Raw genomic sequence first — 16,101 nt, forward strand, 5'->3', positions numbered from 1 at the left:
ATGGAGTGAATGAGAGAATTTCAAATTCTGTCAGATAATAAACGTTTAAAGAAAATATGTTTGTGGAGAAAAGAAGTTTCACTGGAACCACGGAAACTGTCTACCGAGTTTTGAAGGCCTGTCATGCGGGAAGGCAGAGGGGTGAGACTTTTCTGTTTCTGTGGTGGGGAGGGGCAAGGAGCCACGGCTGAAAGTTGCAGTGATGGCAATGTGACACGAGTTTAGTTCCAAAGACAGGTGATCCTGGGAAAGGGTCAGGTCAAGTGGTAAAGTGGATGTTCTTCAGCAGAGGTCAAAATTTTGTAGTAAATACTGAAAAAAAAATTGGCTTTATTTTGAAAAGCAAAACTAAACATTAAGAAAGTAAGTTAATTTGATCATATAACAGTTTTGATTATATGCTATATGCTATATGCTAATTATTAAGCCACACAAAGACTGAATCAGCTGTTGCTGGGTTTTATGCAAGAGGGGTTGAATGCAATTTTCTGACAGTTTTATGCTAGCAGAAGATAACATTCCTTAGTTCACATTTGACTTTTTAAAAACAGTTGTATTGAAATATAATTGACTTTTACAGTTTTCAAAGTCTCCTCTCAATCATTATGTGTTCTTATAATTCACTTTTTTTTTTAAGATTTTATTTATTTATTTGACAGAGAGAGAGAGAGAGAGAGCACAAGTAGGCATAGTGGCAGGCAGAGAGAGAAGCAGGTTCTCCACTGAGCAGGGAGCTGGATGTGGGGCTTGATCCCAGGACCCCAGGATCATGACTTGAGCCGAAAGCAGCCGCTTAACCTACTGAGCCACTCAGGCGCCCCATAATTCACTTTTGATTATTAGGCAGCATTCCTGTGGACTTTTTCTTGTCGGTTTGTACCCTTGCCGATGGACCGTGGCTTTACGTGTAATTCAGTTTTCCAACATTACTTTCAACGACCTCATAAATTTCTGCATCTTTTGCAAAATCTAGAATAACCCGATATAACCAAATCACATTGCATTTATAGTTTGTTGTAGAGAAATCCTAAATCTGAATGAGAACAAGCAATAAAAATGTGACCTAATAGATGAGAATATACACCATGATTAAGCAAGCAGAGATGTTTAAGTGGAGACCAATTTTTGTAAATGATCATTTTGTTAGTAAATACTTTTATGTTATGAAAAACTGAATTTCCTATGTTACCATAACTATGGAGACTTAAAATAGGAATACTCAGAAGATGGTAAGGCTATCAGAGTTGGAAGCCCCTAACATGGGTTCAGAGCCCTGAGCTTTGTTCCACCAAGCAAATAACTGAGGGAATGAATATTCTGGCACATTTGTAACCCATTCCATTTGGTAGACTAGTTGGGAAGCTTTGCTATTGATGATGGAATCTTGAGTCACAACAGTCTCAATTGGTGTGAACATTGGCCCCAAGCCAATGCATGATATTTAACAAGGCTAAGTGTTTATTTGCAATTAGGTCCCAAACCTCATCCCCCCCCCCACTCCCACCCCACAAAAAAACAAACTGAATTCTTCAATTGTAGCATTGGAGAGAGAAAGTCCTGGCTTCCTTGGTCTACATGAAAAAGAGCTGGGGGTTTGAGGCGGCCATATGCTTGTTGCGAATCAGCAAGGTGTCACGACTGCTTTAAGATGCAGTCTTGAGGGGCGCCTGGGTGGCTCAGATGGTTAATCGTCTGCCTTCGGCTCAGGTCATGATCCCAGGGTCCTGGGATCGAGCCCCGCATCGGGCTCCCTGCTCGGCGAGAAGCCTGCTTCTCCCTCTCCCACTCCCCCTGCTTGTGTTCCCTCTCTCGCTGTGTCTCTCTCTGTCAAATAAATAAATTTTAAAAATCTTCCAAAAAAAAAAAAAAAAGAGGTAGTTTTGAGCTGCCCTTCTGAACAGCGCCCAGACTGGACGAAGTGACAGCCCTTCTTATATTATACACGGAGTCTGGTTACCCATCTGAAGTAGCTGTTGGCAGAAGGTGGGGGAGTGGAGAGTTAGATTGGGGGGGTGTATAGGGAGAACAGATAAGCAGAGCTATCTTCATTTAAGGCCAACTTAGAAAGGTGAGGGTATTACTCTGGACTTGTTTGTTTGTAAGGAGAGAACCCCAAGTTGGACAAAAGAGGAATTAACAAAGAGGACGGGAAGGAGTGCAGTTGGTCCTCAGAGATAATCTAGAACCAAGGGCTCGAACTCTGCATTACCTCTTCACCTCTCCTTCCTCTGTCTCTCTGCATATTGGCGTCATTTTCTCTTTCTTTTTTTTTCTCTTAGAGAGAGCAAGAGCACAGGTGTGTGCACAGGGGTGGGGGGAGGGGCAGAGGGAGAGAGACTCTTAAGCAGGTTCCATCCCCAGCATGGAGCCCAATGCAGGGCTTCCATCTGACAACCCTGAGATCAGGACCCGAGCCAAAATCAAGGGTTGGACGCTTAAGGACTGAGCCACTCAGGTGCCCCTAGGGCATCCTTTCCTGAAGAGTCCTCTCCCAGGAGAATTCCACCCCCTAGGGGCTGTCATACCTCACTCCTTCCCATCCCAGCTCCGGAGAGTTACCGATACTTGTTCTCTCTGGGCCAGAACTTGAAAATCCCACAGTAGGGTCTGATTCGTTGAATTTGGGTCTGGTGCCTAACTCTAGGCCAATTAACTGTGGCCAGGGGCTGGGAGGACTGCGAATGGTCCATATTGATAGCCTCGGGTGTGGGGTTTCTGAAAGCTTGGCCGCTTCCATTCAGACCACTGTTCTGTTCTTGTGGAGTGGTGTGAAAGATGCCGGCCCCCGGAGGCAGCTGGGATCATGCCTGGGTCTGAGGAGTAGGAATAAGCGGCGGATGTGTAGCCCCAGAATTATAGAATTGGGGTGCAGTGAGACGGAGGCTCAACACTGTCAAGTGACTCGCCCAGGGATACCCAGTCAGTTGGAGATGAAAGCCCAGGCCTCTAGCACCGGAGTTCTATCCACTCTACTTTGTTGTCTCCCCAAAGAAGAAAATGCCAAGCCGTGATGACTACCTTCAAACATCTGAAAGATGGTTATGTGGATATAAGAAGGGTGTTTGATGATGGTCCCAAGGCAGATAAGGATTCATGGACAGTAGGGACCGACTAGGTCAAATTCTACTAGATTTAAGGAAGAAGGTTAATGCCTGGACTGGTGTAACGATGGAGCAGGCTGCCCTGGGAGGTGGTGGCCAGACGCCTTGTCCCTGGAAGCCTTCGGGCTAATGTTGGATAAACATCTGCCAAGGATGCTGAGGAAGGAATCCCGGAAGTCCCTTTCAGACCAGAGGCACTGTAGATGACACACTGGGCCCTGGACTATGCTGCTTTTTTTTTTTTTTTAAGATTTTATTTATTTATTTGAGAGAGAGAGAGCGAAACAGCATGAGAGGGGAGAAGGTGAGAGGGAGAAGCAGGCTCCCCGCTGAGCCGGGAGCCTGATGTGGGACTCGATCCCGGGACTCCGGGATCATGACCTGAGCTGAAGGCAGTCGCTTAACCAACTGAGCCACCCAGGCGCCCTGGACTATGCTGCTTTTTACTGTCTTCCTCCAGCGTCCACCAGTTGTAGAATGCTTATGGTGCTAAATGCTGGGCTAACCATTTTCCAGTGATCATCTCCGAAAATTCACCCATAAGAGAGACACTATTGTTATTTCATTCTGCAGATGAGACACAGAGTCATTGTTATTTTCCCAGCGGCACACGGGAACTTCAGGTTTGCTCCCCAGCTTTGGGTCTTTTTTTTTTTTTTTAAAGATTTTATTTATTTATTTGACAGAGAGAGACACAGCGAGAGAGGGAACACAAGCAGGGGGAGTGGGAGAGGGAGAAGCAGGCTTCCCACGTAGCAGGGAGCCCGATTTGGGGCTATCCCAGGACCCCGGGATCATGACCTGAGCCGAAGGCAGACGCTTAATGACTGAGCCACCCAGGTGCCCCCAGCTTCTAGTCTTAACCAGTTCAGTGGCTTCTCAAAAATGATTTGTTTCCAGTCCCGTGTGCACAGTGTCTCTTTCAAGTGGTCTTTAAAGTGTGATCCTCTGAATACCTGTGTCAGAACCATATGTTTTTGGTTTTGATGCAGAACCAAATATTTTGAACCTCATATTTTTGCTTTTTGCTCTTGGGGCAGCAATATGACCAAAATGACATTTGGAGAGATCGTTCAGCCCAGCTAAAGGACTGACCCTAGTTGGTTGTTTTTAATTAAAGCACAGTTGACACACAATGTAGCATTAGTTTCAGGTGGACAGCATAGTGATTGGACAAGTCTATGTCATGCCGTGCTCACCACAAGTGTAGCTCTCATCTGTCACCATACAGTGCTATTACAGTACCACTGATACTGTTCCCTCTGCTGCACCCTTCCTCCCCATGACTTAATCATTCCGTAACTGGAAGGCACTCCCCTTCACCCATTTTCTCCATCCCCCCAACCCCTTCCCTCTGGTAACCATCAGTTTGCTCTCTGTATTTACCATAGGTCTGTTTCTGCTTTTTGTTTGCTTATTCCTTCATCAAGGGCTGAGCCTAGTTTCTGAGGCAGCCTTTTCCCCAGTGTCAGTTGGATGTAGAGCTAAATGTAAATAGATTCTGCTTAAAGGAGAAATGGAACCCCTATTACAACCTGTTTTTCTGATGAAATATCAGTACATTTCCTTCCATAGGCTCATACGAGTATTGTGTTGAGATGGAGTCAAGTGCTAATTTCCTCTGACATCTTACCCTTGTCCTCTGACCCTTATCACCAACCCCCCTTTACTATAGGTAGTTACATCCCCTAGAGATCCCAGGTGGTATGTTTATAAAAGGCCCCATTTCTGGTGTGGGTGGGAATGATGGCTGGCTGGAATGAGCGAAGACCTAGATGTGCAGTGTTGCCTGTTGAACAAACAATGGAAATGCTAGCGGGTGTTGGGGTGGGGTGGGGTTGTTCCTAAATTTGCAATAGCTCCCTGGCACACACACGTACAGAGAGGTGGTCAGGGTGTGAAATAGTCCTGGCCAGCAGCCACTTTGTGCTGGGGAGTGAATGGCTTGATATCTATGGCTGCTCTTACGGATACCGCGGAATGCCGTTATGTTCCTAGGAGGCGGAGGGGGGAGCCCTGTCTTTTTTGTCTCTCTTCTTTACCCCACAGCCCAAGTTGCTTTTCCTCAGATTCTCGTATCCTTGGTTTCCCCTTTCTCTGGACTCCTGTGGAACTCATTCGCAGGACATCCATAAGTAACCTTCCATTTATCTAATCGCTTCTTGAATTTCCAGTTTGCTTCTGCCGCTAGTAAATTCCTTAGGAGTAGGGCCTATGACTATCATTCCATGGGATTCTCCATTGTGCCTAGCACCATGTGGGCACACAGATCTCAATAAGTACTATTTGCTCGGTTGGCTGTTTGGTTGAAGTCTTGGAGCACAGATATTATAGTCTCTTTTTAGCTGAAGGAGCTTTACGACAATGATTAAATTACTGTGTCAGTGGGGTCACAATTATTAGTTGTCACAAATGTGCATTGACTGCCTACATCCTGAATTGTCGAGGGGAAAAAAAATGCTTTCAGAGCACTCATGATCTAAATAAGGACTCAGATGCAGTTTCACCATTTGCTTCAGGTGATCCTGCTGCCCTCCCATCAATATATAGTTATTGAACACTCAGTGAATTTGGGGAGGGCTTGTGCTCTACCGGAGGCTGGAGAGGCATTACAGAATCTGTAGAAAACATAGGTCCTAGTCTCAAGAATCCTCCCAAGCTAAGCCGGCCAGTGGGCATTCATCTGTTCAAGGTCACCTTCGGCGTCCGGAACTTTCTATTCCTTTTTTTTTTTTTTTTTTTAAGTAGGCTCTACACCCAGTATGGGGCTTGAACTCCCGACTCTGAGATCGAGAGTCAGATGCTCTACCGACTGAGCCAGCCAGGTGCCCATGGGGCTTACTATTCAACAGGAAGGGGTGCACGGTTCAGCCTTGCCAGTCTCCTCATGACCCAGCCTATGTTGTCAGAGCTGGCTCCCTCATGCCTTCCTACTGCATCGGTTGAGGACTTGTGTGCAGAAAAGGCGGTTAAGAGGGCGGTGGGTATGAAGGAAATCAGTGTCAGCATCGGGTGGATGGGAGTTCCAGTCTCTTTGAGCTCTCGGAGGCTCCGCTTCGTTACCTGTGAAATGTGGTGGAAATGTGCACCTCTCAGGACTCTCAGGGAATGTAACTGAGAGGATGAATGGAAACACATGGCTCCATCTGCCCCCACCCCCCAGCCTGCCTCACCCAGGCTCACGTCTGCTCTGCTGTCAGCATCTCTTTATTCTCATGGCTACTGCTTTGGTTTTAAGTCCTGATCATTTCTTGTCACAGAAACTATATCTTTTATTTTATGATCATCTTTTATTTTTTAATTTTTGTTTATATTCCTTTTTAAAAATTATTTAAATTCCATTAGCCAACATATAGTACATATTTAGTTTCAGATGTGGTGTTCAGTAATTTATCAGTCACGTATGACACCCAGTGCTCGTCACATCGCGTGCCCTCCTTCATGCCCATCACCCTATTTATTAAGTTTTAGAAATCTCTTAAAAATGATAAAGATCATACATGCTTGTTATAAAACATGTTTCTAACAATCAGAAGTCTACAGATGAAAAAGCAAAAATTTCTGTCTACTTCCCCAAATCTTCATTTGCTTCTGTAGAGGTAACTGCCATAAGTAGCTTGGTGTGTATCTTTTTAGAACATTTGTATAAACTTATCAAACACACACAGGCCTTTTTTCTTTATAGATAGAACCATCGTATACATACTTTTCTCCAACTTGATTTTTCAATCAGTTGATCCTTTTCCGTGAATTTACAACATATACACGCATGGAAGTTTTTTTATAAAGTAGATTATTGTGTACATTTTATTCTGCAGATAGTCTTTTATCTTAGTTCATATATTAATTGGGCTTCTTGTTTCCATCCCATACTCTCCACCAAAATGCCAGAACAGTTTTCCTAAAAACCCAAATGGGGGAACCTTTGACGATAAGATGAAGTCCCGACTCCTTAATATGACAATTCAGAGCTCTCTACCATCTCGCCCCAGCTGATTGGCAATTCGATTGGGGTATTCCTTCAATTTTTGTTGTTGCTAGTGGAAGAAGATTTTTGTCCTTTGGAAAAAACCTTTGTACACCCCAATGTATTAAACAGGTAAACGTGGGGCTTCTGAGGTTGATGTGTACCTATATGGGGTTCTCCAGATCCCAGCCTGCTCAGGCACCGTTCCCTGTCTCTCAAGCCCTGTTCTCTGTCCTGCTCTGTATTCTGCCTCAAAGCATGTTAGTCAGAGACATATGCAAACCTTCTTAATTTCTCTTTATGCATTATGGGCCTGCAACCCAATACTTAAAAACAAAACTAAACAAAACAAAACTATTGGAAGCTTTTTGTTAACCTTCTTTCCTAGAGGAAATGAATTTCACACTTTATCAACTCTTTGTTGGCATATCTTGAATGATTCCACTCAGATTCTAAGATGCCCTACTTCAGACATCGAAATTTAGAGAGTCAGTTTTGAAGAGCTTAGTTTTGTCGCTTTTCTGTTCTTTTGCCTGGTGAACATATTAGGTACTTTCCTATTGCTGACCATTCTCCTTTGTCCTGGAGTTAGTAGTATGTTTAGATGAACATGGTCCAAAGACTGTGAGGTCTTGAGGATTGAAACAAGCAGACCAAGTTGATGATAATTGTATTCACGAGCTAAGATAGAAAGCAAGCTGCAAAACAAAATGTATCCAGGTGGGTTGTCTTCTGTATTTCGCTCAGTGCCTGGTGTACAGTGAATGCTTGATAAACTTTTCATCCCTCGAATACATGTCAGGTGTGACAATTCCGCCTGCAATTGCGGCAAGGAGGAGGTAAGTTATCTCGATTGCAGGGGATATGGGGCCCATCATTCCCATAACTTGGGAAGAGGCACCAGGGGTATGTGTGCAGGTGAGGATGGTCAGCATCCTTTCTTGCTGAACCACAACCTGGGAGCCTCTGCTTCTCCTTGGTGCAAGGACCTGAACAGATGGGGGAGACTGGGAGTACTTTTTCATTGCTTAATTCACACCAGTGATAGGTTGTGCATCTCGAGTTTGATGACCATTGAATGACCACTTGATAACCACACTGGGATCATTTTAGATTCGGTCATCTAAGAAACTCTGAAAAAAAAATCAAGACATAAATAACTCAGAAGCTGAATTTGTGGCTTTTGTGGATATATTTATTTATACTTTTCAAAAGGAGTAAGTCTACAGCTCTACTCAAAATGACATTCTTTGCTTCCTGTGACCACAGAAGCCACACGTCTACGTCATTACCAGGAGGTTGTGATCTTCCTACTGATCTTTCAAAAAAGCAGAAACAAATGAAAAACCAAGAACTCTGGTGTTGGTTACAATGCATTTATCAGTTAGGTTCTTTAACTCTCACCAAAGGATTTTTACCTTATTCTCAGCTTATCTTGTTATTTGGCCACATGGCGGATCTATCAGAAGGTATCACCTCAAATGCTCTGATCTCTGATTTCTGTAATCATATTTAGGTTTTCCTTTTTTCTTTTATGTTCCTTGGCACATTTTTTTCTAATATGGCGTGTATTTGGTTGGCTCTTTGCCAGCCATTTGGAAGGTATCCATTCTGTCTAAAATTACGCCAATTGTGCCCTTAAGTTTTTTTAAAAGATTTGCTGACACAGGTTCGTTGGTCTTTGAATGCATTGGGATTTTTAAATTATTATTATTTCTTTATATTTTTCCAGGTAACTCAGTAGCATGTATCTCTTCACTCCCCCTCCAGCACAGCCTAAGCTCCCCCTCCCATAGTCTTTCTATGTACCATGCAGACTGCCTGATCCCAGATTAGACTTTGTTAATGGATCAAGTAATTTTTCTCATTGGACTCAGCATTGGCCTTCCTCAGGATTCTAGGCATCCACCCCCATTCCCCTGGAGTTGACACTTGAGATGAAACCAACATCCCATTTCTGCTCTAGCACTTTTCCTACACACCTTATCTTAATCTGTAATATTTTTCACTTCTAGGCATATAAAATATTTTAGCAACTACTTGAAAATTAACTCCCCTAGCTCCCTCTTGTTCAAGTTGCCTAGCTAGCTATGCCATGGGTCTTGCATGAGAAAGAATGACTGAGAACCTTTAAGACCTGCCTTTCCTTGCCTTTCACACCTGACTATTCATTTGGGGGAGCCTTCTTTATCATTTGGGGTAGAATTCAGCCATATCTCCTGAGTGTCAAAGTTGCATTATTTTTAGGTTCAATAAAAGTCATAGAATCTTCAGAAATCTTAAAATGAATGTCCTCCAGTGAATTCTGCTAGCTCTTAGTAATAAAAAAAAATCAATGATTAACCATCAGCCTAGTTTGTGGTATCCAGACTGGGGTCCTTAAAATGAGTGGCACAGCCATGGGGTGGACATCACCTCCTATATACAGATACGAACTTGAATGTTCGCTTTGAGAAAATGTGTTAAGATTTCCTTGACATTTTGGCTTAAAACCTCTGCCATACAATGGAATTAGAAAAGTAAAGATCTTGAGGTCTTGGACAAAGTCTCACTCATCTTTATGAGATGCAGCTCTCAGCATATGGTGGCATCTAGTGCTCAATAAATATTTGATGAATGAGTCAATGAATGATTGGAGTATCATATATTATGGTTTGGCTTTGAATAAACAAGATCAAATTATTTGGCTTATGGAAAATGACTTAATTTTATTGTCTCAATTGTCAGTACATCCGAGTTGCCCACTTTCTGGGACTTTAAGTAGTAAGAATAAGATGGATAGCACTGGTGGCATGGAAGCCCACTAATTTGTTAGTGGGACTACTGTCATAAGTAGACTTTTTTTTTTTGTCTTAGTAAAATTTCAGAAAGATCTCTTTTCTTGCCTTTTGCTAAATCTGAAATATATTTCTGACATCTGCAAATATTCAGGGTTCTTGTGGCATTGTACTCTAGAATAAGAAAAAAATAGGCCTCTTGGGTGGGGACATCTCTTGTTATCTCTCGCTTACTGTCCAGTACCTTTGCATTCTCCCACATGGCTTTGAACCACATTCGCAATTGAGTATCTCCTCTAGTCAACATGTGAATCCTAAAAACCTCAGATTTGCCAGTTGCACATTGAATAGTCAAACCAAACATTTTATTTAAACATGATACACATATATCCCTTTGGAAATTAGCAGAATTTTCTGCTGAAGCTCCTGGTTGTTATCTTGGGACATCTTTCAAGGAATGGTTGCCACATGAGTGAAGCCTTATTTTGATTTTAACAGTTCTCAGCTTAGGGCTGAATCCCTGAGACTTCAGTGTACAACCGTCAGTTGAGGTAGAAAGCATATGGTTGCTTAGTGTCAGAAACCATTTCAAAATGCCTGTTCTTAGAACCTTGTTGCAGTCTGTTTAAATGTACTTTTCCAAAATAGATTTTTAATGTTTATTTTCTGAATAGCTTGGATTTGCAACTGAAGAGAAAAGCAGCTCTTAAAAAAAAAAGATTATATCAGAGAGGAAAAAGTTACATCTAATGCTGTGTGATGGTTGCTATGGTAATGATTGAATGTAAATTTCAGTTTATGTAAAACCCTGCTAAGGTTTTGATTGGAGACCTGAGGTGAGGCTTGGTGTCAGTTGGTGAAGTGGCTAAAAAGCATCCATTAAGGCGGGGGGGGGGGGGGGGGGGGCGGGGGGAGGGAGGGAAAGATGGGCTCACACAGCTCTTTCCCCACCCAGGTATCATATTGTCACAGACTAATCTCATAGTAGTGACTAAAGCAGTACAAATTGGAGCATGAAACAAAAAATGGTGCTTCTCTTCTCCCGTGACAGTTTCTTTCCCGGAGGAGAGCTTCCTCGGAGAGAAGGCAGCTCGTGCAAAGTTGAGCTCCCATGTGCCCATTTCATTGGTTTTAAGTAGGTATTTGATTGTGGGAAAAGTGATTCAAACACCAGATAGAAGAGCTGGGCTGAGTGACCTTTGTAGACCTTCTAGCCTCAGTTTCCAGTGTTTGAGTACTTGCACATAGCAGCAAGAAGGGTGGGTGGGAACAGCAGAAAGGTTAATCACATCATGTTACCCTAAAGCTTTCAGGCATTAGACTTGTAAATCCACCTGGAAAGCAGGCTTTTTTTGCCTCCTAAGTTAAGCTATTTAATCTAAGAAGGAACAGTTATAGATCCCTGAGTAACCAAGCTGATTACAAACTAGCATTTGTTTCTCTGAATCTTACTCCTAGTGCTACCTACTTAACTCTTTGGTATTTAGGTGTAGTTGCGCTAAGAGTACCCCCCTCCATATATTTATTTATTATTTATAATTATGTACATATATTTTTTTAAAGAGGGTAATATTGAGAAAGCCTACCAGTTGCTTTCCATTCATCACATCTGTAGCAACAGGGCCTTCGGGTCCCTGGGCAAGATGCCAAGTTATCACTGCCCACCTGGCTAACTGCAGACCGAAATAATGAAGACAGACACGGTTTATCTGTGCTGTGGGCATTCAGGATAATTTTCAGTGTACCAACTGCAGTTGTTGCTGTGCATGTCCTAAGTAAAATTGGGAAATAACTGAATTTGCCTTTTGAGAGCCTTCAACCTGCTCCACTGTGACTCTGCTCAGCAGCTCCCATCATATCCAAAGCCACCCATTCTGACTGTGGAAACACTCTTGTAGAGCCCTCTTTTTGCTCAACTAGAAATGCTCCAGTTTCCAGAACAATCTTTCTCTTCAGCATTCTCTCAAACCTTGTCAGAATCCCCTCTCCAAAATGAGAAGGTAACTGAATGAATGGTTATTCTTTAATGGTCGTCATTGGAGGAGTGGCTAGTAGATTTTCAGAGCCTCTGGTTTTAGATTTCCTGTCCGATTTTTCTCTGACCTTGAGGCATATACAGGCATCAAATTTATTAGGGGTTCAGTTATTTCTCCCCCCCAAATTCATTTGTTGAAATCCTAACTTCTAGTAGCTCAGAATATGATTGTGTTTGGAGATAGGGTCTTTTAGGAGGTATCGAAGGTTAAAGTAAGGTCATTAAGATGGGCTGTAATCCAGTATGACTGGTGTCCTTATAAGAAGAGGAGATTAGGACCCAGATATATGCATGCACAGAGTAAAGACCAAGTAAGGACACAGCGAGAAGGTGGTCATCTGCAGGCTAAGGAGAGAGACTGCAGAAGAAACCAAACCTGCTGACCCCTTGATCTTAAACTTCTAGCCTTGATCTTAAACTGGGAGGAAATAGATTTCTGTTCTTGAAGGCCTTTGGTCTGGTGTTTTGTTATAGCAGCCCTAGCAAAGTGTAGTGTAAACTCTGACAGTTTTTCCAGTGCCTGATTTAAGCTTTGATTGCAGGCATCCATTTCAAAGAGGCATAGACTTCAAAGATGGCTATATGAAATAAACACATTTTCAGCCATAGGACTAGATAAAAAGCCACCTCTGCACACTGAGGCTCCTTTGTTTTTAAAGATCTTGGTTGATTTTGATAACTGACCCTTTGGACCACTTGTCTTTTTTCTTCCTACTTTAAATGACCATTCTTAGGTTTTGTTTTGTTTTTTTTTTTTAAGATTTTATTTATTTCTTTGACAGAGAGAGACACAGTGAGAGAGGGAACACAAGCAGGGGGAGTGGGAGAGGGAGAAGCAGGCTTCCCGTTGAGCAGGGAGCCCAACGTGGGGCTCGATCCCAGGACCCTGGGACCATGACCTGAGCCGAAGGCAGACACAACTGAGCCGCCCAGGCGCCGCAACCATTCTTAGGTTTTAAATTCACCATTAAAGAGTAAGTCTGCAAAACTCCAGGCCTCCTGCCCCCCAACCCCAGTAAAAGAACCGCAGGCCTGTGCTGTCTCTCTCTCTGTCTCACTCTCTCTCTTCCCATGACCTCACTGTGTGGGCACAGGTGTGCTATGTAATTTCCAGGTCTTGTAAGTAATAAATGTTTATTTTTTCAAAGTTTCCTGATGGCCATTGCTGAAGGGCATCTTGCAATCATAATAAGAACCCCAAAGGTTCATCCAGTTGTAACATTGGTTTGGAAAGGGAGAGGTCTGTGGGAAGCTCCTGGGGTATAGGTGAGTGCCCCCAGGCATTTCTAGCAGATAGCATTCCTCTAGATAGGCTGAGACCAGCACAAAACACAACCTAATATAGATTTATAGACGGATAACATGTATGGATGCCTGGATACACTGAGTGGCAGAAGCATTATTCAAAATTATCTTGGTCTAGTTCAATAGGGATGATCCTAAGTTCTGCTCTTAGGTCCATAAAAGCAATTGAACTAGTGCAACATGGCAGAAATCCAACGGGGCAATAACTTGTGAAAATAAACTGCTGGTTACAGTTGACTACTTGACTGATGAGGAAGCAACAGTACAATGTTGCCACTAAAAGAGATTACAGTATTAAGCCACAGTCATACAGCCCCCCAGTCTTAGAATATTGTGATTTCACTGTATTCCACCAAAGATGGTGTTTCACTCCGGGTGCCACCCTTTTAGGGGGAAACTGGCCAACTAGAAAATGTCCAGCGAAGGACAAGCCTGGAGTTTGGAGCCCTGGATGAGCCATTTTGTGAAAAGGGGTGTAGCTATGTTCTGAGTTGCCGGGGTAACGGAGAACTTTGTTAGAGGTAGAAGTTGCTGGCAGGCAGGAGAGATGGACGTTATGGTGGAATTTCCAACAGTCTTTCTGCCCTGGGTGATTAGCGGAGCCCGTGAATGGATGGCATTCCCCCCGGTGACAGGTATTGTGCATGTGATGGCAGTCGGGATGGTCAGAGGGAAGGGAAGAGTTTATATTCCATGCTTGAGGCAATCTTTCTTTTTCCTCTGGACCTTGTTGTGGCTGAAGTGAAGCTGCGGACACCACAGCTGTTGTGCTCCCAACCTGAGAATGAGGCTCATGCTGCAGGATGATGGGCTAGAGACTCGGGAAGAACCTGGGACCTTGATGATGTCACTGAGCTCTTGTGCCAACCAACCCTCAAATCTGTCCCGACTGCTGGGCTTTCTACTCTGAGAGATAAATGTCCTTACCTGTTGAAGGCTTTTGAGTTGGGGTTTCCTTTACTTGCAGTGAACCATCTTAACAGACTGTGCAGGGTTGGGCTGAAGAGAAGGATGAGCTTTCCCAGATAATTTGAAATTCCCATTAGTGAAGTAGACAAGAATGGAGACTTTGCCACTGTAAGTATTCAAGTAGAGGTTGACTATAATTTTTAAAAAAATCTTTTACTGAGTAGAATTTTGCTCTAAATGATTCTTTAGTGTGTTTCAAATGTGGATGATCTAAGATTCAAAAATAATTCTCACTAAGGTGTGAGTGACCATGAAGCTGAACCTTTCCTCAGGACATTTGCATTATCCCCAGTGTGATAACTCAGATGAAGTTTTTATTAGTAGAATGTGGAGGTGGGGGAGGTTTTTGTGCATGAGAACCTTCCAGGTGCTCCTTGCCCACTTCAGATGAGTGAGCATTCTTCTCTGCCCCTACAGGGGCCTATGCCTGCCACCCCCATGTTTGGAAGATTGCTGAACCCTGACCAAAGGGGAAATAAACCATATTGTGACTGCTGGATTTGCAAAACACAACATACAGAGGACCTACAGTATGGAGAGGAAAAGTGAAGAAGAGCAGGGTCTGGTGGCCTGAGAGCTTCTGGAGGGAGGGGTACAGGGGCTGAGGGGCAGGGCGGAGTGGTGGACACAAGGGTGCGTGGATTACAGGGAAGCATTTTTCTATCTGTTGGAACCCCTTTTGACGTCCATCTTCCATAGTTCATATTATAAAAATAACAGTTTCATTATTTTAAAATATAAAATGGTAATAGAATGTTGACGGTGCTTTAAAAGCTCCACAGTTTCTCCATTTGAATTTATCACCCTGGCAGGACATTTGCAAACACTCCTGCCTCCCCTCCAAGAAGATGTGAATCACTTGGGTAGATTTTTCTTGATTCTGATCCCAGTGTTAATTAGGTTTCTAGTGGTTCCTATAATTAAATATAAAATAATGGTGAAAACTGTATTTTGCTCCCGTGCCTGTGATTCTAAAGCAGAAAATGTGCTCTCATGCTATGTATCTTGTACTGCACTCGTCCAGACTGGGGAGAAATGTTCCCAGAAGGTCATAGGGTCACATGGCAGGTGGGACGTCACCCAGAGCATCAGGGCTGGACAGGGCCCCTGAAATCAAATTGTGTTGTCCGCTCTGTCTTGACACAGAGGCAGACAACAGGGAATGGGAATGTGACTCATCAGGGCCAGGTGGTTAATGGATCATTGACCCGAGGGTCGAAGTGTGAGAATGCCCAGGTTTTGCTTCAGGGTATCATTTTTCAAGCATTTCGATTTGCGAGGAAACCAAATCTGATTGATTTTTCAATTGGTGAGAGGGATCAATGCAAAGGCAGTCAATGCTATGCAAGAGGCAAAGATGATGTGGAGAAGCTAATTACTAAGCTTGTAAATATATTTATGTGTAATAGGGGCAGAAGATGGCCCAGCCAGCATTTCTCCCTGTTGGCGGGAATTCTCTGTCCTGGACATTGTCTGTGTCTGGTGTCAAGTTGGCCTAGCGCTTTCCGAGCTCTGGCTAGGGAACCAGAGGAGAGAAAGAAGCCGCATTCAGAGCCGGGCTCCCTGAGCCTGTTGGAGGCCATGTGAGCAAGGGGCTGGCCTATTTACTGCTGGGAGGCTTTCTTTCCCTCCACTTCACAGAGTGACCTTCACTTCCCTCAGATGGAAAGGCCCATTCCGGCTTGGTTGGGAAGATTGAACCAGTTCCTTTATTTTGCGCCCTTGGCTTTCCCACCTCTGACTGAAACAAGGTGGCTTGTGTTGGATTCCAGCTCCAACACAGAAAGCTAAAATTTCCTGAAAAAAGTCCCGGTAAAGTGGAAATTTACCATTCTGGAAGATACAGTTTGATCATCTCCGTCAAGCTGTTAATTATTAAACAAAAATCAATATTTTTTAGTTTAATTTTGACTTTTTTCAGTTAGAAAAACTGAAGGTCATTCCTTC

The 16,101-nt window shown here is 43.4% G+C and overlaps 1 protein-coding gene across 5 annotated transcripts in view; it reads left to right on the forward strand.

The window, feature by feature from the left end:
• PIK3AP1 (phosphoinositide-3-kinase adaptor protein 1) overlaps positions 1–16,101 on the forward strand; it is a 127,676-nt gene that overhangs the window by 31,523 nt on the left and 80,052 nt on the right. The gene's annotated exons all lie outside the window — the stretch shown is intronic.

The sequence above is a fragment of the Eumetopias jubatus genome, unplaced genomic scaffold (assembly GCF_037043125.1).
Source record: "Eumetopias jubatus isolate StellerSeaLion01/CBP00866 unplaced genomic scaffold, mEumJub1_p1.0 scaffold_17, whole genome shotgun sequence".
Lineage (NCBI taxonomy): Eukaryota > Metazoa > Chordata > Mammalia > Carnivora > Otariidae > Eumetopias > Eumetopias jubatus.